The 22135-nt window shown below is 37.2% G+C and overlaps 2 protein-coding genes across 6 annotated transcripts in view; one reads left to right on the forward strand and one right to left on the reverse strand.

Moving 5' to 3' along the window:
• Positions 1–3384, reverse strand: part of AZI2 (5-azacytidine induced 2) — a 35517-nt gene extending 32133 nt beyond the window's left edge. The window contains exon 1 of one of the 4 annotated variants that reach the window (XM_008709478.2): positions 2805–3352. The gene's annotated coding sequence lies outside the window, so the exon portion shown is untranslated. Of the gene's footprint in view, positions 1–2804 lie in introns of all 4 variants that reach the window. The other 3 variants (XM_008709482.2, XM_008709488.2, XM_040636886.1) reach the window with 3 other exon arrangements.
• Positions 3340–22135, forward strand: part of ZCWPW2 (zinc finger CW-type and PWWP domain containing 2) — a 126636-nt gene continuing 107840 nt past the window's right edge. Inside the window, exons 1-2 of one of the 2 annotated variants that reach the window (XM_040636887.1) lie at positions 3340–3479; positions 11883–11997. The gene's annotated coding sequence lies outside the window, so the exon portion shown is untranslated. The remainder of the gene's footprint in view (positions 3480–11882; positions 11998–22135) is intronic. The other variant, XM_040636888.1, reaches the window with a different exon arrangement.

A 22135-nucleotide genomic window follows, 5' to 3' on the forward strand; every position in this document is an offset into this window, starting at 1 on the left:
TCCAGTAAGAATGTGGAAAAGGCAGAACTCAGTGGTAGAAAGAACCCTGACCAGTGATTCAAAAACCCAGATTCTAATCTACAATCTGCCACTTCGATTACTGAATGGCTTACCTCTCTGGATCTAAATTTTCCCACCAATAAAATGACAAGGATGAACTACATTACTAAGATGCCACCCTCCTAAATGCGAAGGGAAAATTTAATGCAAATATAGAATGGTAATCTAAACAGATAAATGGAATTCACATTTTTGCCAAAAACTGAATAAATGGTATAGTACAAACCTTACCTCAAATCCATACCAAACTTAGCAAAAAAGTTATTATCACCACCACAGATGAAGAAACTTAAGCTCAAAGAGGTGAGATTAATTTGCCTATAATCACACTGGCAGTATGTGACAGAGGTAGGGTTGGAATTAAGGACCATTTAATAGGCTCTTTCCTCTATTCTACGTTGCCTCCTGAACTGAATCTCGTATTTCCATCATCTTTCTACCTCTGAAAAGCTAGAATATCCCTAACCCACTTCATAGGATCAGTCACGATACAGTGGAGCAAGCATTAAATCTTATGGAGGCAAACGGACCAACACTTACTCCTGTTTTGTTTGGTTTTAAAGATTTTATTTATTTTAAAGGGAGAGGGAGGGGCAAAGGGAGAAAATCCCAAACTGACTACCCGCTGAGCACGGAGCCCAACTCTGGGCTCCATATCAAGATATCACCACCTGAGTCGAAACGAAGAGTCAGATGCTCAACTTGACTGAGCCACCCAGGCGATCCCCCATATTTTTTAAAGATTTATTTCTTTTTGGAGAGAGAAAGAGCACCCGAGCACACAGGCAAACAGGGAAGGGGCAGAGAGAGACGGAGAGACAGAGAATCTCAAGCAGACTCCCACTGAGCATGGAGCCCTATACCAGGCTCAATCTTCCAAACCTGAGATCATGACCTGAACCTAAATTAAGAGTCCAAGGCTTAACCAACTGAGCCACATAGGTGCCTCACTCCCTATTTTTAATTAAATAACTAGAGGCAGGAATGGCCTAACTAGTTTATAAAGAAAGGATAATTGCCTTTTTTTATGATACTGTCATTCCATCTATGCACTTCAGAACTCAAATGCCCTATCAGTGAATGCCCAAAATGTACTCAGCATCAGATACACAGTATAAAAAACTCCTCTCTCATTTCTATGTCACTAAACTGCACTAGTCCAAAAATAAGTGTTATGGCTAGGGAATCATAATATTTTTTCAGGGTTAGCATACATATGAAGAGCAGTCTACTTCTTTTCAATCTTTTCATAAAGTAATGTATCTCAATGGAACTGAGCACATACATACACTGTTACTAGTATTAGCAGTAATTACTCTCTAATAGCCATAAGACAACTACACCTTAATCCAGAATATAAATACAAGGAAGAAAAAATAAATCACATTGGTTCTATTCATGGATTATGAAAGACTTCATCACATTTCATTCAATAAACATAAAAATGCTCAGTGTTAGTAATTAATATTTACCAAGTGTTTATGGTACGTCGGGCAGCCTTAAGGGGAACTATCTCATTTGTTCTTCACAACAATTCATTAAATCTAAGGCCTCTGATGTGGGCAAGAATCTCCTGTTATCGCAGGTGGATTGAAAGAAAGGCAAAGGTTCTAAAGTGAGGAAGCCAGGAATGCAAACCAGACAGCTGACTCTAGAGCCCAGGGAAACCCTTAGAAACTACGCATTGGTGCCTTGGAGAGTTAGGCATTACTCTCATTTCAGCGATAGGGAAAATGAAGAAGAGATTTAGTCTCCTGCCCAGTGTCAAGTGAATAAGTGGAAAATTCAGCACTTAGACCTTGAGTTAATGTTCTGAGTTAATCCAGTGCATTTCCCATTACACTATACTCTCTCTTTAATACTAAAACCTTACATTTGTATACATCTTCCCATTTTATAAACAATATTGCATTAAAATTTTCTAATGACCCTGTGAGTGATGTATCATTCTTAATTTACAGATGAAGTAGGAAGTGATCACAACAGGTTGGGAAATCAGATATGGCATGTTTAGGGAACCAGAATTTAAATCATGCGTTGAGATCTTGAGCAATCCGATTCAAAACTCCATGGTAGAAAAAAAAATGTCTCCTATGTTTAAGAGTCACAGGTCAGTTTCAATCCAAGTAACATCACTGTCTTCGATCATCTTAGCAGATGTCCAACAACACATGCTGGAGCAGTTTATATTTCAACTTATATTACAGTGTTAGCGAATATTTTATCTCCCTTCGAGTATGGGAGTTCCTTGTTTGTACGGACGACAGTCAACCTACCGTGCATGTATGTAGTACTCACTCAACAAAGGATCAAAAATCATACCAAACATACAGGTCAGACACTGCAGAAACGATGACCATCTACTGTTAGCCTCGATAACGGACCGGGGGAGGGGGGGTGATGTCCACTGCCCCAGACAGTCCCGTCCTAGCCACACGTCCCTCTTTCGTTTTCGATATAAATGCAGTCTCAATTAATGAAATAAAACTAAAAGCACCCCAGGAATTCAGAATACGGAAAGAAAATAAGCAATAGAAATAAAGGGAAAGACCAAGTAGGGCCTGGAACAGCTAGCGTGAAAAGGTGACAGGAGTAAGGGATGCCCAGGCGCGGGCTGCTCCCTAGTCAACGGAGGGCGCACGGGCTTGCGAAGAAAATGACGCGTCTCCTCGAACCAGCAACAGCGGCGGAGGTTGGTCCTGGCACCGCCCGCACCCCTAGCCCGGCTAAAGCGAGTCACTCACCCCGAAGACAGGCTCCGTAGGGCCGCCCCCAGGGCCGCCGAGTTTCGATTCCCCAGTGTTTGGAAACGGACGGAAAACAAACCGGGTCGCCAGGGGTCACCACGGGCTTCCGGTTTCCTCGAAGACACAGCCGCTTCCCCAGAGAAGGCAGCCGCTTCGGGAACGCCGCGGAGGAATTTCCATTTCTTTAGCCTCGGCTGCGCCGCAAGCGGCGCGGCCCGGCCCGTCGGCTGGGGCTCCGGAAGTTCTGGAAGGAAGGACAAGCCGAAGCAGGAGAGGCCGAGCCGCTGCCGAAGAAGGCCCGTTACCCAGCAACACACGCGCGAGACCCAGGCCCGCCGGCGTCTGCCTCGTCGGCGCCCGCCTCGTCAGCGTCCGCACCGGCTGATGGCCATGGCGTGTTCCGCGGAAGGGAAGCGCTGTTGATGGGCCTGGCAGGGAGGACGAGCAGTGAACGGCTGGAAGTGGGGCTCCCGCGGTCCTCCGGCTGGGCTCCGAGACCGCGCGAGCAAACCGGAAGTCGGTCCGCGGGGCGCTGACAGGGCGTTCTCGAAGCCGGGGCTTTGAGGGGTGGGGGAAGGAGGAGGTGGGCGCGGCGTACTACGTGTCCCGAGAGTCTCCGCGGCGGGGCGGGACTTCGGCGACGCGAGGAGGCGGAGGCGGAGCTGGAGTTGGGTAAGCGCATTACCCGCCGCTGTGGCGGTTGGGTCGCCGACTTGTTTTTCGGCCTTCCTCCAGCGCGTCTTTTTCATTAGGCGTCCGCTTGGGGGTCCCCGAGCGTCTGTGGTGCGTGTTGGGTCCTCTGAGCGCTCTTCCGTGTTGATAGTGGTGTCGCCTCGCTGTGGCCGGGAGCGGGGAAACTTAACGACGCATTCGGGGCGGGCGGAAGGAAGCTGTTAAAGCCCCCCACCTCCGTTTCCTGGACGCTGCTGCGAAACTCAGGCCGTCATTTGAAACACAGGCTCGGCGAATTACTCAAGGCCCCCCATAGTTATTCAGCACAGTGCTCTTTAAAAAAAAAAATCTAATTTATTGAGCTTAGGACAAAGCTTTGGGGTTTGGGGATGGTACCCGGCTGCCCTAGAGTTGCTACCGCTTTTGGTTGTTTCTGATGATAGCCCTGAGCTGTGGAGCAGAGTAGTTGGACTCGTTACTGTCTTTGGAGGTCGCAGCCATATGGAACCCCTCAAGCTCTAGGGCTATTTCTGGTTTAAAAAAGTAAAGGAGAAAACGGTAATTGTAGGCAGTTTATCCTCATTAACCGCCAATTAGCAACAGTGACGCCACTTGCCACCCTCTTACGTAGTACTTTGTCAGCTGAAGGCTTAAATATTCTTTAAATAGGTGTTCTGTTGGAAGGTGATTTTACATCGCGCTTTAATTCGTCAGCCCACCTGTCCGCTCTGATCAAAGGATGGATTCGACTCAAGGGTTAACTTTAAAATACGTTTTTGTTGTTGTTAAGCTTCTATTTTTGGTTTAAGTGAAAGGTCATGGCTCTTATGAACAAAGACCACACTCAACTTAAAATTACATCATATTTTTAAAAAATCTAAATAATAAAATCATTTGCTTCAGTTTATCCGCCTGCGGCATGGAAGAGAGCAGTGTTTTTAATATTTTAGGCACGAATCATTTATTTTTTGATTGCCTTGGTAATGCACCTTGCAAATTCAAAAGCAGACCACTACCTAGGATGTTTTGGCTAGTAGAGTTTTAAGGAATGTTAACAAAATCGGCCAATGTCCCAAATCATCAGAAATAAAATGATAATATAGGTTTCTAATTTGTAGATACGGAAATGTTCTCTGTTTTTCAACTTTCATTCACAATTTAGAATAATCTGAGACTTGTCGAAAACGAAGGGAAATACTTCATCTTTTCTGAGTAAGGAGAAAATGACAGCCCATTATTTTAAAGTTTTTCTGATGAGAGTCTATTTTTATTTTAAAATGCACACCTTCTTACTATAATTATGAAAAAGGTTGGTCTATTAACAAAATTATTTTTATATTAAAATTATTTTCTCCCGCCTCATCTCACACACACACACACACACACACACACCCAGGAAAAAAAAAAGGACATACACATGGACAAAAGGATGTGAACTACTTAAAGTCGCTACTTGATAAATTGTGTATATCCAAGTCCGTGTGTATCCTGAAGCAACAGTCTTCAAATAGGGCAGCGCACATCCCTAACCCTTAACCTTAGAAGGTGATGTAGGAAAGATGTTAGGGTTCAAAGTCAATGGCCAAGAAAGAATTCTTGAGATGTCTTTGGTGCAAAAAGGTCATTTTATTAAAGCACAGGAACAGGACCCATGGGGACAAAGAGCTGCTGTACTGGGGTTGTGAGGGGTGGCTGATACTATGGGGTTGGGAAACGTAGGGAAAAGAGAGGTTTCAAAAGGATTTTCATATGTTATAGGAAGACTCACAGGATACCCGGAGGCCTTGCCATCGTCAAGTTAAGGTTGTTTTTTCCTCCAGCAAGGCATGAACAAGAAGATAGTTGGGAGCTTCCCGGAGGAACACTACATTCTGCCCACTTCCAAGTATTTGTCAACAGGCTGCAGGTTATAAGGACATTTAATTATATCTATGTTTCGTTCTGGAAGCTAGGTTATTGATAGAAGTGCTTTGCTCTTGTAGATTGCTAAGACATTTGTAAACTGAGGGAGACTCATGTCTTGCAGGATTGTCATCTCTATAAGTTAACTTTGTTTTTCCTCTCCTTAGGTCTAGGGTAGCCAGGAGTGCTATGAGGAATGTCACATAGATCCCATCTGGGGGAGAGGGGTTGTGAGGTGTCAGCTTCTGCTTTGTCCTTAGCTTGCCTTCTGTTCCCTCATGGAGGATTTCCGTACATATCCTTTATGTAAAGGATAGTTTGAAGGTACTAATTATCAGGTTGTCCACTTCCATGTTTTCTTCCCTAAAATTGATCTACCTGAGAGTGTACCTGAATCAGAAACCTTTCTCCCTTCCTCCTTTCCTCTTTGGTAATTGTCCCTTTCCTACTCTCAAATAAAGCAATACCTTTAATCTGACTTAAATCTGTTTAGAAAGTGAGTGATTCTAATAACTGAGTAGCTAATTCCTTTGCAAGAATGTCAGTTTCCAAAGGCTTTCAAAAGTATTGCAGGACTTAATTGAGTTGTCAGCTGACCATTAAAAATAATTTTTGAGACCTACCTCTATGTGATTTTTAGTACATGGCTTAGTAGTTCAAAAGAATGATTGTTGTTATAACCAGAAATTCTTCTACTCCCAAATACTTGGAAGAATACAAAATAGAAGAGCAACCTAACCTGTTTCTTTCTAGCAATGAGTAGTATTCATCCTGGATACATTATCAGAATGGCTGTCGGGGGAGAAGGCCCCATCTATTTCTTTATGATTTGCATTTCCAATAAAAGCTGACTTGATATTTTCAAATGGTCATAATTTGTAATATGTTTGTTATTTGATCAGTAGTAGCATAGTAATTTAATGATATCACAATACAATACCAAGGAAAACTTTTAGAACTTATGTTCTCAGGAATTTTAAAATATTTTTTTGTTGTTAGAAGGAAATGTGATAGGATGGTCAATTTAAAATATTTTCAAACACTAAACTGTTAGGATAAACTTCTGTGGGAGAAGTGAGATAAAAATATGAATTCAAGGAGAAAAGGAATGATAATCAAGTTCCCAACTGTGAAAAGACCTTGTTCATGTGCTTTTCAACTGGATGAATGATGATACTAAATTAGTATGGCATTTACTGTTTGATTTTAAAAGAGAGAGATGCTACTGTTTCTAGCAGCTAGCCTTGTTCTGGACATATAATCTGTGCTTCATAATAACTTTTTGACTTGAAATGCTTTGTATTCAGTCAGAATTAGCTTCTTACAGAGCTTTTATTTTTAAAAAAATGAAACGTGTCATAATTGTATGCACAGTAACTAAGTGCAATGATTTTCTTTTGGAAACATGTAGGTGAAGAAAAATTTGATTGCCCTGGAAAGCCCTAAAGTAGGGAGAAGAAATATGAGGATAGCTAACAGAACAGCAACAGAAAACCCAGAATGGGGTTGGTATGTTGTACAGAGAAAGAAAAAAGATCCAGTAGAGGGAATCCTGTATTCTTATTAAATGTAAAAACAACACTTCTCTGAGGCTTGACAGTTATACTCTTGCTATTCGGGATATGAATTCATTAATTTATTCAGTAATTAACAAATATTTATTTAGCACCTACCATGTGCCAGACATTGTTTCAGGCACTGAGATGAAACATCAATATGACTTTTTAATGTATAAGGAAATAAAATCTATCACAGGGCAATCAGTCACATAGGCAAAGACCTATGTGAAATTTAACAACATGACAAGCAATTCCCTCCCATTAATTTTTTATGACAGCTACTGTATGTGCCTATGAAAACTTTTTTTCCTATTTAAAATGGGAAGAGAAGAAATAATTTGGAGACTTCTACATGTTGACCGTATAAAACCAAGAGGACAAAGTCAGTTTGTTAAAGATATTTTATAAAGCTACCAAATAAACAATGGAAAGATGACATTAAGCCTCTAGAAGATCCGTAGAAAGAAATTAAGCTAGATTTTTAAAAATAGATTATGTAGTAAAGGGAAAGGAAAATTTCCAAGCCCATTGCACAACTCTCATTATATAAAGTGAAATTATTGAATTTATAATAGCTGCAAAGTTAAAGACATAATTTCCTAGTGTAGATTTTTTAATTTTCTATGTATAGATAATCAATTGATTCTTAAAAGTACAAAAAAAGACGGATTTTTAATCACTGATATTAATCATTTACTCTATAATCATTTTATATCAATTCCTTTTGGCTTTAAAAAGTTCCTCCCTCTCATCCCATAGCCAATCTGTTCATCTGGTTTTATGGATTCCACTCCTTAGCTGTCTTTCCAGTCCTGTTTCATCATCCCTACTGTGCTACAGTTTCCTATTTGTACTATTATAATAGTTTCTTCTAATTAGTTCGTTCGTTCTTTCTTTCTTTCTTTTGCTTTTAACTCATTCTTTATATGGATATCTAAATGATCTTTTCAAAATGTAAATCTTACCATTACATATCTCCTCTTAAACTTCTGAAATGACTCCTTTAAAAAGCCATTCTTTAACTAGCCCAGCCTGTTTTTCCATGGGCTGTTTCCTAGACACATTGCCAGCGCCAGCACTGAAATTGGGTATCTTTGCTCATTTATAAAGTTTTCATTCAGCTGATTCTGATTATGATCTTGTATATATACTTTTTTTATCCTTGATATTATTAAAAAATTCTCATATATTGGGGAGCCCTGGAAATTCTCCAACATCAATTTGAGAATTATGGCTATACTTATATATTTGTCTTAAAATGAAATCACATTTTGGGGTACCTGAGTGGCTCAGTTAAGTATCTGACTCTTGATTTCAGCTTAGGTCATGAAGATCTCAGGGTCCTGTGATAAAGCCCTACTTCAGACTTTATGCTGGGCATGGAGCCTGCTTAAGATTCTCGCTTTTCTTCTCCTTCTGCCCCTTGCCTCCTACGTGTGCACACAGGCACGCGTTCTCTCTTTCTCTTTCTCTGTTTAAAGATTTATTCATTTGAGGGCAAATGTGTGATCAAGTAGGGGGAAGGAGAGAATCCTCAAGGAGATTCCCCAAAGAGCATGGAGCTGACAGGGGGCTTAATCTTATGACCCATGAGATCAAGGCCTACGCCATAACCAAGAGTTGGAGGCCTAGCCGACAGCCACCCAGGCGCCAATCTTTCTCTCTCTCTAAAAAAAAAAACAAAAAAAAAAAACAAAAAAAAGATGAAATCGCATTTAGAAGAGGATCCTGTATCTCCAGGTAATGGATATCATCAGAATATATTGAATCACAGTTTTTTTATATTATTGTGTCATAATATTTTTTAGAGTATGTGGCAGAAGGATAACATTATTTTGACACTAAGTGTTCCCTAGTAGAAATGAAAGCTGTTTTATTCCCTTTGTGCCCAAAATAAAAAAAATTTTCTCCAAAGATTATCCTAAACTAATACCAAAATTCTTAATTGTTCTTCTAAATCTTCAAATAAATTGCATTGCTACTTGTATGTTATGGGTAAGAGTGTTAAAAAAAAAAGTTCTTTATCTCATCCTACCAATACTTTTTCTAGAATAATTCAAATTTTCAATTTGAAGAAGTGTTTCTTTTGTTTCTGTGACAAGACAGCTTGATATATTTATTATCTCAAATGAACTAATAGGTTTCAAATACCTGCGTTAGATAATATAGAAGTTTAAATATCAGAGATAAGGCAGACCTATAACTACCTGGAAATACCTAAATATATATTGAGAAAATCGTCAATATGTCGAACTTAGTAACTGAAGTGATTGCTCAAAACTAAAGAGTTTTAGAAGCCAGATTATCCTTTTATTATTTTTCAGTTTTGATTTTTAGTTCTGTTTAGATGAAAAGGGAAATGAAATAACTACATCTACACCAAATCTTGTGTTTTAACTTGGGAATTTATTAACAACAGAAATATAGTTTAAATTATCAATAACATTTACATTCATGAAAAATGTAATTATTTTTTCACATTGAGTGTATCATTCACTAAGTATTATCATTCACTAAGTGGGAATATTTAATGTTTTGGTCAATATTTGTTATAAAAGTTATGAAAAGAGTCTTAAGAGAATGAAAAAAAATTTTTTTTTGTCTTCAATTAGGTAGAGGACAATTATAGTTTTCCAGATAGAGCAAACTCACTTTTAAAAAATATGCATGTGGAGATCTTTGATTGGGGGGAAATAATGGCTTGGGTTGAGGAAAAGAGGAAGAGGGCTAGGGAAAAATTTTATGCATTTTGATATTAAATGAATCAGCAGAATAGTCCAAAATCCTTGTTTTCTAAAAATAAAGCAACAACAAAAATCTTTAAAAGACTATAAATATCTGGGGGCGCCTGGGTGGCACAGCGGTTAAGCGTCTGCCTTCGGCTCAGGGCGTGATCCCAGCGTTATGGGATCGAGCCCCACATCGGGCTCCTCCGCTATGAGCCTGCTTCTTCCTCTCCCACTCCCCCTGCTTGTGTTCCCTCTCTCGCTGGCTGTCTCTGTCCTGTCGAATAAATAAATAAAACCTTTAAAAAAAAAAAAGACTATAAATATCTTTCATCTTTACAAAAACTGGTGAGACAGGTTTATTCACTTTTTTTCAGAAGAGAAATACAGAGCAATAAAGAAATCGTCAACTCTAAAATGTAGCATTAGGCATATTTATATGATGTGTCTATGAAATGTTCCTTTAGTTAAGAGTTAGAGAAAGTGTGCTTTTACCCTACATGACCTGGATTATGTCAGTCTCATATTTCCTTTTTGCTGAAAAAATAATAGAAATTTTAAATATTGGTAATACATAATGTTAATCAATAATTTTGGTCACTTCCAATGATATCTTAATAAAGAATTTAGAAAAAATAGACTTAAGTGACCTTCATTTTATTGCTTTGCATACTGAAGGTTGATATATTTAAAACCAAATATATCAGTATTACATTAAATGTACACAGACTACACAAAGACTGTCATATTGGATTAAGAAAAAAAATGCTGATAATAAAAGATCTGTGGAAAATAGCAAAGGATAAAAAAATATTGATCATGAATAAGCTAATGTAGAAAGTAGCCTGATATAAAATATTACCATGACACATAGCAGACTTTCAGAAAAAGAAAGTATTACTTCCACCAGAAGATAAAAAACATTCTGTGTGCATCTAATAAAACAGTTTCACAGTATATGAACTAAGAGATAAATACACAATAACAATGATTTGAACTTACCTACTTCACTAACTGATAGAATGAAAAAAGAAAAAAATACCTTAAGGAGATAGATGGTCGGAATTAAAATTAACATCACACCCCTAGGATGGCTATTATCAGAAACAAAAAACAAATGGAAAATATTTATCTTAAAATTAATATGGAATCTCAAGGGAATCCATGAATTCAAAACAATCTTGAGAAAGTGGAACAAACTGGAGGCTTCATTTGCTGACTTCAAAATGTGTTACAGAGCTGTAGAATCAAAACATTATGTCATTGACATAAAGACATACATATAAATCAATGGAGTAGAATAGAGAGCCCCCCTCCCCTGCTCAAACCCTTATATAGGTGGTCAAATGATTTTCAGCAAAGATGCCAAGACCATTCAATGGGAAAAAAATTTTTTTTCAACCAGTAGTGTTGGTTTTGGGAAAACTGAATTATCCACATGCAAAACAATGATGTTGGACCCTTACCCACCATATATAAAAATTAAGTAAAAATTGATCAAAGCCTTAAATTGTTAAGAACTAACACTGTAACAGTCATAGAAGAAAAATAGGGGAAAGCTTTATGGCATTGGATTTGGCAGTGAATTTTTGGACATGGCAACAAAAGCACAGACAACAAAAGAAAAAAATAGGTAAATGAAGGTCTCTAAATCAATCACTAATAAAATACGAAGAATCATCTAGTGACCAAGACCAATATTGGAAAAATACTGTGCTCTTTACTTTGAATTTCATTAGAACTATCTAAATACATAATTGAGGAGTAAAGAATGTAACTTCAGCTTCAAAACTAAATCATGCCTATGCTTAAATAGTATAGACTGTAAATGACATGGGAAAATGTCACAATATATTGGTAAGAAAGCAAATTGTTCAGGACTACAGCCCAATTTTTTTATGTCTTTTCCTTCCATTAAAATTACAGTTAAAAAGTAAAAAAGAAAATATACACAGAAAAGAAAAGAGGGAGTCATCAGTAGGTGAAAGATTTCAACAAATGTTCTGAAAGAAACTAGGTATGAACATGTTATCCAAAGAAATGGAGCTCAGGAAGCTACAGCACAGAGGAGTCCACAGTGGATATGGGAATCAGTCCTCCCAAAAAGATGATGGCAAGGCTATGATGGCCCTAAATGTAAGATGGAGGATGAATATGAGATTTTTTGGAAGTCTTTTATGAAACTAATGTGCCTCCTTGTCTTCTCCATCATGCAGAAAGACAGGCAATCCAGGGTTTCCTCTAAGACCAGAAGAAGAAAGGACCCACCCACTCTAAAGAAATTGAAAATTGGACAAACTGGGAAAAGGCTTTAGCTTATTTCTTTCCAGGGTAAGAATTCCAACTTATTCCTATTCTCAGTGTGTCGTGTTTACTTTGCAAATTTAGATGAGATATGTTGAAGAAGTATGCTCTCAGTTTTACATTATGCAATTTAAAATTCTATTCTCACGTTCTCATTTGAAAACTCTTCAGTGATTCTTATTCTCAGTATTTGTGTAGTGATTCTTGAAACAATAATTATGTAGTTACTAGCACTCAGTAAGAAAGTCATCACTCTTTGTTAGAATTATGACACTTATTTCTAAAATGAGGAACATAAATGACAATGTATACATCATTTCGAATGACAAGTTGAAATTCTCTAATTAGACTAGCTTGAGATTCTATTCTTGTGCCTTGTGATTTAAGGGAAGGGGTGAACTTAACTGAAGATTGTTCTTTCACGTTAGTGGAACAAAATTTTACCTTTAAGCAAATCAGCTATATGACTTCCATGGCAGGTAGCTTAGATAAAAGTCAGTTGAGAATGGGCACATGTAGGGAGAAATAAAAAAGCCCATCTGAAATCAGTGCTGTCTTTGCCCAGCATACAGATGTAATTCTGATCATTTATAGCACTATTGTATTTGGTAGACTATCTGAAGAACTTAATTTTGATTATCCTTGTTAGAGCTGTTGTTTTATTCTGACAAGTCTCAATATACTGAATAAGCTGGGATACTTGTAACCAATATAGACTTAAAGCATATAGATCAATTATCAAGATTTGAAGTTAGCATTTAGCACAATTTGTCAGATTTCTAATTATTTGTTAACCATTCCCTTAAAAAAATTTAAAGCTGAAGAATGTATTTGCTGCAAAAGATACCAGTTTTTAACTCTGGTGAAAGCTGTTTCTTTCCATTCAACTTCGATTTCTGATTTTGGATGAAATTCATTAGTTATCTTCATTATTAAAACAAAAGGAAAAGGAAAAAATATCTGCTAAGCATCTTGGAGCGTTGATTTAGCCAGAATCTATCCAGAAGTATCTGCATAAACTAGTCTATGAATGATAAAGCTAAATTACAATTTTGCACAGATAATAGGCTCTTAATAAATTTCTTTTGAACCGTTAAGTATAATCTAAAGTTGACATATAAGCACAAATTTACAAATTATGTAAATGAATGAACAGCAAATGTTAAACTTACATCACAGAGAAGATTAAGGATAAATGCACTGCACAGTAAAGTTTAGAAGCAGGGGCACCTTGGTGGCTTAGTCAGTTAAGTGTCTGACTCTTGGTTTAATCTCAGGGTCCTGAGATCCAGCCCTGCATGGGGCTTTGTGCTGGGGGGTGGAACCTGCTTAAGATTCTCTCCCTCTACCCACCCCATTCTGTGCTGATGCGCATTCTGTCTCTCAAAAAAAAAAAATAATAAAACTGCTTTAAAGGTTAGAAGTAAACTAAATTGTTAAGTTGAGCACTTGAGAAAAATCACTAAGGAAAGATGAAATAATTAGAGTACACTCATTCTGCTTTGGTTTCTGCATATTTTAATTTTCTATCCAACTACAAATAGAACTCACTTAAAAGCAGTGTAGAAAGGAAATCAAACATTTATTATATGTCTTTAGTCTATCGGGCACTGAAATGGGTTTTATATGCTATTTCATTTTATCACTAAAATCATCCCATGAATTATTATTACAATCAACATGTTCAGATGATAAAATGATATTCAGACCATTTAACTGACTTGCCTTAATTAAAGAATCTCAGGAAATGGAGCCAGAATTTAAATCCAGAGCTACAGAAGAAGATAATTCAGTTGATATACATAGTCATCCTGGTTGTTAAATATTTTGAATATCAGCATTGCCTGGGCTAGTCTTAATTCTGAAGTTCATCTTATTTCCATTATTTTATAATACTCCAAATTTTCAGTGCTTTCTTTGACAGGAACTTTTTTAGATGTTAGGATACCATGGTTAATAAGATCGATATGAATTTTGCCCTAAGGGGATTTTCATTATCTTATAGAGGACTTCATCAAACAAATTATAATATAATGAGTTAAGTGGTATGAAAAGGAATTGAGAGTCCTGGGGGCACATCATAGGAGCTTTGACACTCCTTACCATTTTTTGGATCGGTTTAGACATCATCTAAACTTAGCCTCACACCCTCTACCTAAAGCCTTAGTGTACCACATCTGCTTTCATAGCATTCTGTATTTGTCTCCTGACACTTAATACTTAACATTACTTGAGGAGAGGGATTTTGTCTTTGCCTAAGCATTACGTCTGGCTCATAGCAAACCCTCAAGAACTATTTCAGAATCAAAACCAAAAAAAACAGCAAAAAAATAGAATCAGGGTCTAAAACTGCAGCAAATATGTGAGAGAGCAGTTTTAGGTAAAGTTTTAGGTATTATGATGAGAAGTGATGGAGATTTCCTTGTAAAGTAGGAGGTAAGTTTATCTTTTGAGAATGAGGAAGATGGTGTAGGATTTATTTATAAAGGTTGAGAATAATCACGGTGCAGACGCAAGAGGAAAGAGAAAGAATACATAAAAAGGATAGCCTTGAAGATGCGCTGGTAGCCCCTCTGAGGTTGGAATCTTTGAATATGTAGTGGTACCGATAGGCATGACTACGTAATTTCCACTAAGCATCGGCAGCTGAGATGCAAGAAATCAGGGATCAAGCCTATATTTGTTAGGAATGCTCTTGGCCTTGAGTAATTGGAAAGATAAATAGTAGTTTGAACATGTAAGTGTTAATTTTGTCGTGTATGCAGAAGAACAGATATGTAGAATGATGATAAGATTCCTAAAGAACAAAAACCTTCATTCCTCAGAATGTTACTGTGAGTCCTTCCCTGCATATCAATTGGAAATGTTTTTCTTCTGTTTTTTTCTAAAATCTTGTTTTGTATAATATATACTTTTTAAATTAAAATTGATCATTAAAATAAAACTTTAGAAGGAAAATATCTCTCTGTTTTGTTTCCAAAACATTTTTTGGTTCATGCTGAATGTTATTAGTACCAGAAAACACTTGAACATCATTAAGGAACCCAGGACATAAAAAGAACTGATTGTACACTTTAAATGGGTGAATTTTGTGGTTTGTGAATTATATCTCAATAAAGCTGTCAAAGCAAAAGAAATGAAGAGAAAAATGGGAACTTCCTCCCCTATACATAGCAAACTTAAAGAATAGAAAAAAATGACTGTTGTGCAAGTAATATATCAAGAGGTCTCTTAAAAAGTGGGTTCTGGTTCTGGGGTGGCAGGGAAAGGCAAATCATGGTAGATGAGGCCTAATCTTGTACCAAGACTGTTAAGTAAGTGAAGCTTATGTTTTTATACCGGACTCCTTCTCTTCAACCGTTTGTATAATATATGTCATAACTTGCTCTGCTCATGACACTTTCCACCTTGCTCTTTTCTTTCTTTGCATTTCTGTCCTAATTCGCAGAAGGGAAAAAAGACAAACAAACAGGAACATACTCAGAGTTGGCTAAAATTGTTTTCTCCACTTGCTTCATAATTTCAGTTTAGCATTTTCAGTTTAGCTCTACCACTAACCTAATGTTCATAGATCATTGATGACTTCCATGTTTAAATCCAGTGTCAATTCTCTGTTCTCCGTACTCAAATCCTAACTAGTATCTGCTACAATCAACTGTTCTGTCTTTCTGGAAGCATAAAAGTGACCAACTTTGATCCAGTTACTTAGGCTGAAAACTTAATAACTTAATAATGTCACTACTACTTGATCACTACCTTTCCCTTATTCCCTGCATCAGTGAGTTCTACCTATTTCACCTCTAAAACATATGGAATCAGTCCACTTTTCTTAGAGCCCTATTTCTACCCAAGACTAAAACATGTCTTTTCTCAAATCTGTTCTTTTTACTGAAATATAATGTGTTTTTAAAATGTATACTTTTTTGAATTATACCATTCATACAAAAAAAAGTGTGAAAATTATAGATGAGCAGCTCACAAATTATCCCCAAGTAAGTGTACTTGTATAACCACATTCAGGGTAACAATGAATCTCTTCCTCTCACTCATTATGTCACAGTTATTAGGACCCTTGAAGAACATTGCGTGCCGCAGAGAAGCTACCTCATGGCCACTCGCTCTAGATCCCTTTGATCCAAAGCTGACTGCTGTCTTAATTTTAACACTGCAAATTAGTTCCACCTGTTTTAAAACTTCATTTAAGTGGAATCATATAATATATATTTTTAAAATCAAGCTTTTTTTGGTATGTTTCTGAGATTCACTCAAGTTTTGTATAGCAGTTTATTTTTATTGCTTGTTCATTTTTATCACTATATAGCGTTTTATAATGCGAGTACACCATATTTCACTTTTCTGTTCCACAGTTTGTAGATATTTGAATTTGTAGTTTTTGGCTGCAAATACTGAACATATCTTGAACTTATCTATTGAAATAGATATAGATATTAGATATAGATATTTTTGTCATATATATACCTAGAAGTACATATGTTCAAATTTAGTAGATGGTGAGAAACAAATTGCCAGTTGACATACCGATTGGTAACCTAACCCAACCAGCTGTGTATGAGAGTTCGTTTATATCCTTGCTAACGCTTGGCGTGTCATTCCTTTTAACATTGACTTTGCTGACAAGTTTGCAGTGGTATTCATTGTACTTTTAATTTGCATTTGCTTTATAACTCTTAACTTTGAGGACCTGTTCATATTTATTGGTCATTTGGATTAACTCTTTTGTGATATACCTGTTTAAGTCTCTTGGCTGTTTTCTGTTAGGTTCTCTGATGTTTTTCTAATTGATAGTAGATCTGTACCAGAAATCTTCCCTACACTTACTGCCTGTCATACTGGTCTCATTTTTGTCCTTCACATAGGCCCAAATTTTCTTCTTTTCAAGGCTCTTTATGGGCTGTGTCTTCAATTTTCAAGTTTCATCTCAAATGTCATCTTTCATGTAAACCTTCCTCAACCATCTCCTCATCTCCCCCCATGTGCACATCATTCTATTATATCATCTTGGTTTTTTTCCCTTAAGCATCTTGCAACATCTGATAGATTTACGTATTGGTTTGCTTATATATACAGTGCACTTCCCTTCTTACTGGAATGTTAACTCATGTTTACGTCTGTTTTTATTCACTGCTGTTTCCCTAGCACCTGGAACTTTTGTGTGGTATGTGAGAGGTTAGAAGTAAATATCTGTTGAAAAAAATGAATGAGGACACTTGGGTGGCTCAGTCAGTTGAGCATCCAACTCTTGGTTTCAGCCCAGGTCATGATCTCTGGATTGTGAGGTCGAGCCTTGCACTGGGCTCCGTGCTCAGTGGGGAGGCTGCTTCGGATTCTCTCTCTCTCTCCTGTACCCCCATTCTCACTTTTACACTCTCTTCCAAGTAAATAAATAAATCTTTGAAAAAAAATGAATCAATGAGTGAATCAGGGAACAAATTAATGCCTAGTTTGAGATGCTGATCATACTGATATATTTACAGAAGAGTACATCACTTTTTCCTTAAGAGTATAGGTTTTTGTAGATGAAGGGAATTTTCTTGAACTAGGAGCATTGCCTGATATTTCTTATGTGCATTATTATTGTATTCCTAGTAAGATTATTTAACCCGTAATGATCTTCATTTTCCAAGTTACTCTAAAAGTAACCATTATTGGTATATTGCCTGGTACATCTTTGCAAGTCTAAAATTTACAAGTCCATAAAACATTATTACAATTTAACTTTTGCAACAAGAAGTTACAATTTGGCAAAATAAATTAAATCAGGTACTTTGGGTACACAAATGTTTGAGGCTATTTAATTAGCAGAGACACTGCAGGTTGAAATTTATTGAAAATTTGTAGTCTGACAGTTTATTTGGAAACTTGTTTTCATATTAAAATATTTCCTCAGAATTTTCAATAATTGATTTTAATTGAAGATCTGATATATAAGCTATAATTATGAACAACATGCATAGAAAATATTAAATCTAATGAATTACTATCCAAAATTTTCTGCAGCTAGTCACCATCTTGATGTATGTAGATCAATATCAATTGTTTTTTTAGAATATTTATTTCAAGGATAGCTTATGTTCCTAAAATATCTTTGAGAAATAACCTTTTTATATTGTTAATTTTGTCCTTTTACATTTATATTAGCCTTTTGTATTTATTTCCTGTATTCATTTATAAAACTCATGATACTGAAAATGTAATTTTATTATATTTATTTAAAACACATATATACTTACAATCTCTTCTCATTATTCATGGTCATTATGTTCTCTTACATCATTGTGAATACTGAATTAGCAAATTCTGAATCCTTACTCCTCAAGGAAATGCAGAATTAGATTCCTGCAAACCTCTGGTCACAACATTTTCATTAATCGATCAATATGGAAGTTTTTTTTATATACATATATGTTTCTGTTTAAAGACACTTTAATCTATACTGTTCATTCATTAACATTGAGCTCATAGCCAACAGCACTATAACTCTTGCCTGAACAAAGCTTATGTAGCAGATTTTCTCCTTAAGACACATCTCTGCCTTCTTGAGCTTAAGAATGCTAGCCCTGTGGGGAGGGGGACATCATTTCAAACAATAAAATCACCAACAACAGCACTTACTAGAAAAATGTGGCACTAAATAGATCACAAAATGGGTAGCTCTTCACAGTATGAGAGCTGAAACAAGAAGGCAGAGCATTACCTTGTGAAGGTGTAGCAAATATTGATATTGGAGGTAACAGTTTTATAGAGAGTAGGCAAAATGGCAAATACAGAATCTGCAAATAATGAGGATTGATGTATAGTTATATAAAACAATACAATTTTAAATCATCCAACATAAAAACTTTGGAAAAAAGAGCAGAAAACAATTTATAATCTTACCACCATAAGATTTTTTTTTTTATATTTTCCAGTTTTTGCCTCTGGTATATATATTTTCAAATATTGCCTGGACAGCTACTCTTTCTGTCTACCAGCCAGTTTGCTGCTGGAAAGCCGTCCTCCATTGATATGTTTTAGATGGAGCTGTCTTTACCCCATGTTTTAAGGATGGGTATGTGACCTATGCCTAAAATTCCGATATTCACCAGCTGTAGTCCCTGATACTAGGCTAGAGCCAGTGTGGTGCCATAAGATTTTTGCTAGATTCCTGGAGAATAGACACTTGCTCTCTTATACTGGACTTGAATTTGCCGTCACCGTCTTTTCCATAGCATCTGAGACTGAACCTAATGCAGAAGGAGGCAGAGTAGAGAGAGTCTAAGAAAAACCAAATCCTAATGAAATAATTTAATTGGTCTTAAATTAATTTATTTTTAAAAATTGTATATATTTAAGATATATAATGCAATATTTATATATATATGGAAATGATTACTGCAATTAAGCTAATTAACATATCCATCATCTCACAAGTTAACCTTTGTACATGTGTGGTAAGAAGGCTTAAGATTTTACTCTTTTAGCAAATTGCAAATACACAAATTATTTTTTTTTTAAAGATTTTATTTATTTATTCGACAGAGAGACAGCCAGTGAGAGAGGGAACATAGGCAGGGGGAGTGGGAGAGGAAGAAGCAGGCTCCCAGCGGAGGAGCCTGATGTGGGGCTCGATCCCAGGACTCCGGGATCACGCCCTGAGCCGAAGGCAGAGGCTTAACGACTGAGCCACCCAGGCACCCCCAAATACACAAATTATTAACCATAGTCAACATGCTATAAATTAGGTCTCTAGAACTTAACTTATCCTATCTAGCAGAAACTTTGTACCCTTTCACAAACATCCCCATTTCCTCCACCCATCCCTGGTAACCATCATTTTCTCTGCTTCTATGATTTTGACTTTTTTTCAAATTCAGTGGTAATCATGCAGTACTTTTTTTCTGTGCCTGAATTATTTCATTGAGCATGATGCCCTCCGGGTTCATTGACGTTCATCCATGTTGTCACAAATGACAAGGTTTCCTTCCTCTTTAAGGCTGCATGATACTCCAGTGTGTATGAGGTGTGAATAATGTGAACAGTGCCGCAGTGAGCATGAGAGTGCAGATATTTCTTTGAGGCAATGTTATTTCCTTTGGGGATATATACCTGAAAGAGGGACTGTTAGATTATGGAACAAGCAATATGTTTTGTATATGCCTGCATGCACATGTGTGTCTGTGTGCATGCAGACTTACAATCGATCCTGAATGAAAATAACAACTGAATTAATTCCACATGACATTTAAGATCATATGACAACATTCAGTTGCTCAGGTACAGGAGGGGGAAAGAAAAGATCACTGAATTCATCAAAAGAAGGTCAAAAGCAAAGAGGTTTCTAAAGGTTTTTTAAGAGAATAATTTTAATAATGGGACAGGGAATTCAATCTGGAGAAAGATATAAATGAAGACAGGACGGAAGTAATGTATGATTACGTTACTTGAAAAATGATTGGTTTTAATGGACTTGTTGGGAGAACAAGAGTATCAGAGAAGCTTGCAGTTGATATTTTTGGGGGGTGATATCACTAGGAGAAAGCACCTATGGAAGAGAATGGTCAAAGTGAAGTGAGTAGAAATAGAGAAGCAGAGTTGAATATCAGAAGATGATAGAGCTATGGACTAGATGGTAGATGAGAACAAGGTGTTTGCATTTCCATCATATGTGTAATTCCATGTATAAACTAAATACAGGTAAGTAATGTATAGGTACTTAGCTTAATTTTAATGTTCAGGGGTGCCTCTGTGGCTCAGTCGTTAGGGGTGCCTCTGTGGCTCAGTCGTTAAGTGTGTGCCTTTGGCTCAGGTCATGATCCCAGGGTCCTGGGATCGAGCCCCATATTGGGCTCCCTGCTCAGTGGGAAGCCTGCTTCTCCCTCACCCACTCCCCCTGCTTGTGTTCCTTCTTTTGCTGTGTCTCTCTCTGTCAAATAAGTAAAATCTTAAAAAAAAAAAATTTTTTTTTTTTTTTTAGTGTTCAGTTTTGCTTTGGTAAATAAAAAGAGTTTCCTAGTCAAGATCTCTGTCTAAACCTGGGTCTGCTATAAACATGTATCTTAGGACAAGGAGAAAAATTTTGAAGAGTTTATCAGGTGTTTATATTTCCTGCCCCCAGCCTACACATACACAACCAAGAATATTCTGCCAGCAAAGAAAATGGAATGTTCAGCCAGCCCTTTCCCTTTTGGGGATGGTTTCAAATAGATGCCCTACCTCTCCATAGTGAAAGCAAAAGTGAAGACCTATCCATGTTTCAAGGTCTTGACCAATCCTGGGATTAACAAGTATGTCTGTCCTTCCCACACTGAGATTTGTGAGCTGCTGGAGGAATATGTGTGTATGGTCATAGCAATTCCATTTCTGGGCCACCTTGACAGACTGAAAGGTAATTCTGCTGAAAGTTATGACTTGGGCCATGAGCTGCATCCATTGATTGTGAGTGAAGGACCTGGCCCAAGCTCAGGGATTTGGCTGGTTGAGGATCATATTTTAGGAGACTGAATCATCTCTGTGCCCCAAGTTCTTCCTGACACTCATCACTGCATTTTAAGATTTGTTCCTTATTAGTACTAAAGTATAAATCTGTTTAGTAATTCTTATCTATATACATATCACCTAAACTAATTTGATCTTGTCATTTCTAGTTATTCTTTCACACCTTGCTGGAGGACCCATTTCAAGAATCTCAGTCTGGGTGTGCCTGGGTGGCTCAGTGGGTTAAGAGTCCTACTCTTGATTTCAGCTCAGGTCATGATCTCAGGATTGTGAGATGGAGCTCTGCATCAGGCTCTGTGCTCAGCAGGAAGTCTGCTTGAGATTCTCTCTCACCCTCTGCTCCTCCCCACCCCCACCCCGGCCTCTCTAAAATAAATAAGTAAATCTTAAAAAAGAAAAAAATATTCTCCCTCTCCCTCTCCCCCTTTTTCCCTCCACTCCCTCTCTTAGAGAAAAAAAAAGAAGAAGAAGAAGAATCTCAAAGTCAGAATAGGTAGATTATTTTCCCTTTGCTTTGCTATGTGGGTGTTAACTTGACCTAAGAATCCCAGCAAATCTTCACTCTGAAGTGTGCAGTTGCTTTTTTGGTGGGTGGAGGGAAGAGATTGAATACTGCCACAGAAGTAGTTCTTTGTGGCTGAGTTCACTACAAACTCCAAATTCAAGACTT

Source organism: Ursus maritimus, unplaced genomic scaffold (genome assembly GCF_017311325.1).
Source record: "Ursus maritimus isolate PB19 unplaced genomic scaffold, ASM1731132v1 scaffold_20, whole genome shotgun sequence".
NCBI classification, from domain to species: Eukaryota; Metazoa; Chordata; class Mammalia; order Carnivora; family Ursidae; genus Ursus; species Ursus maritimus.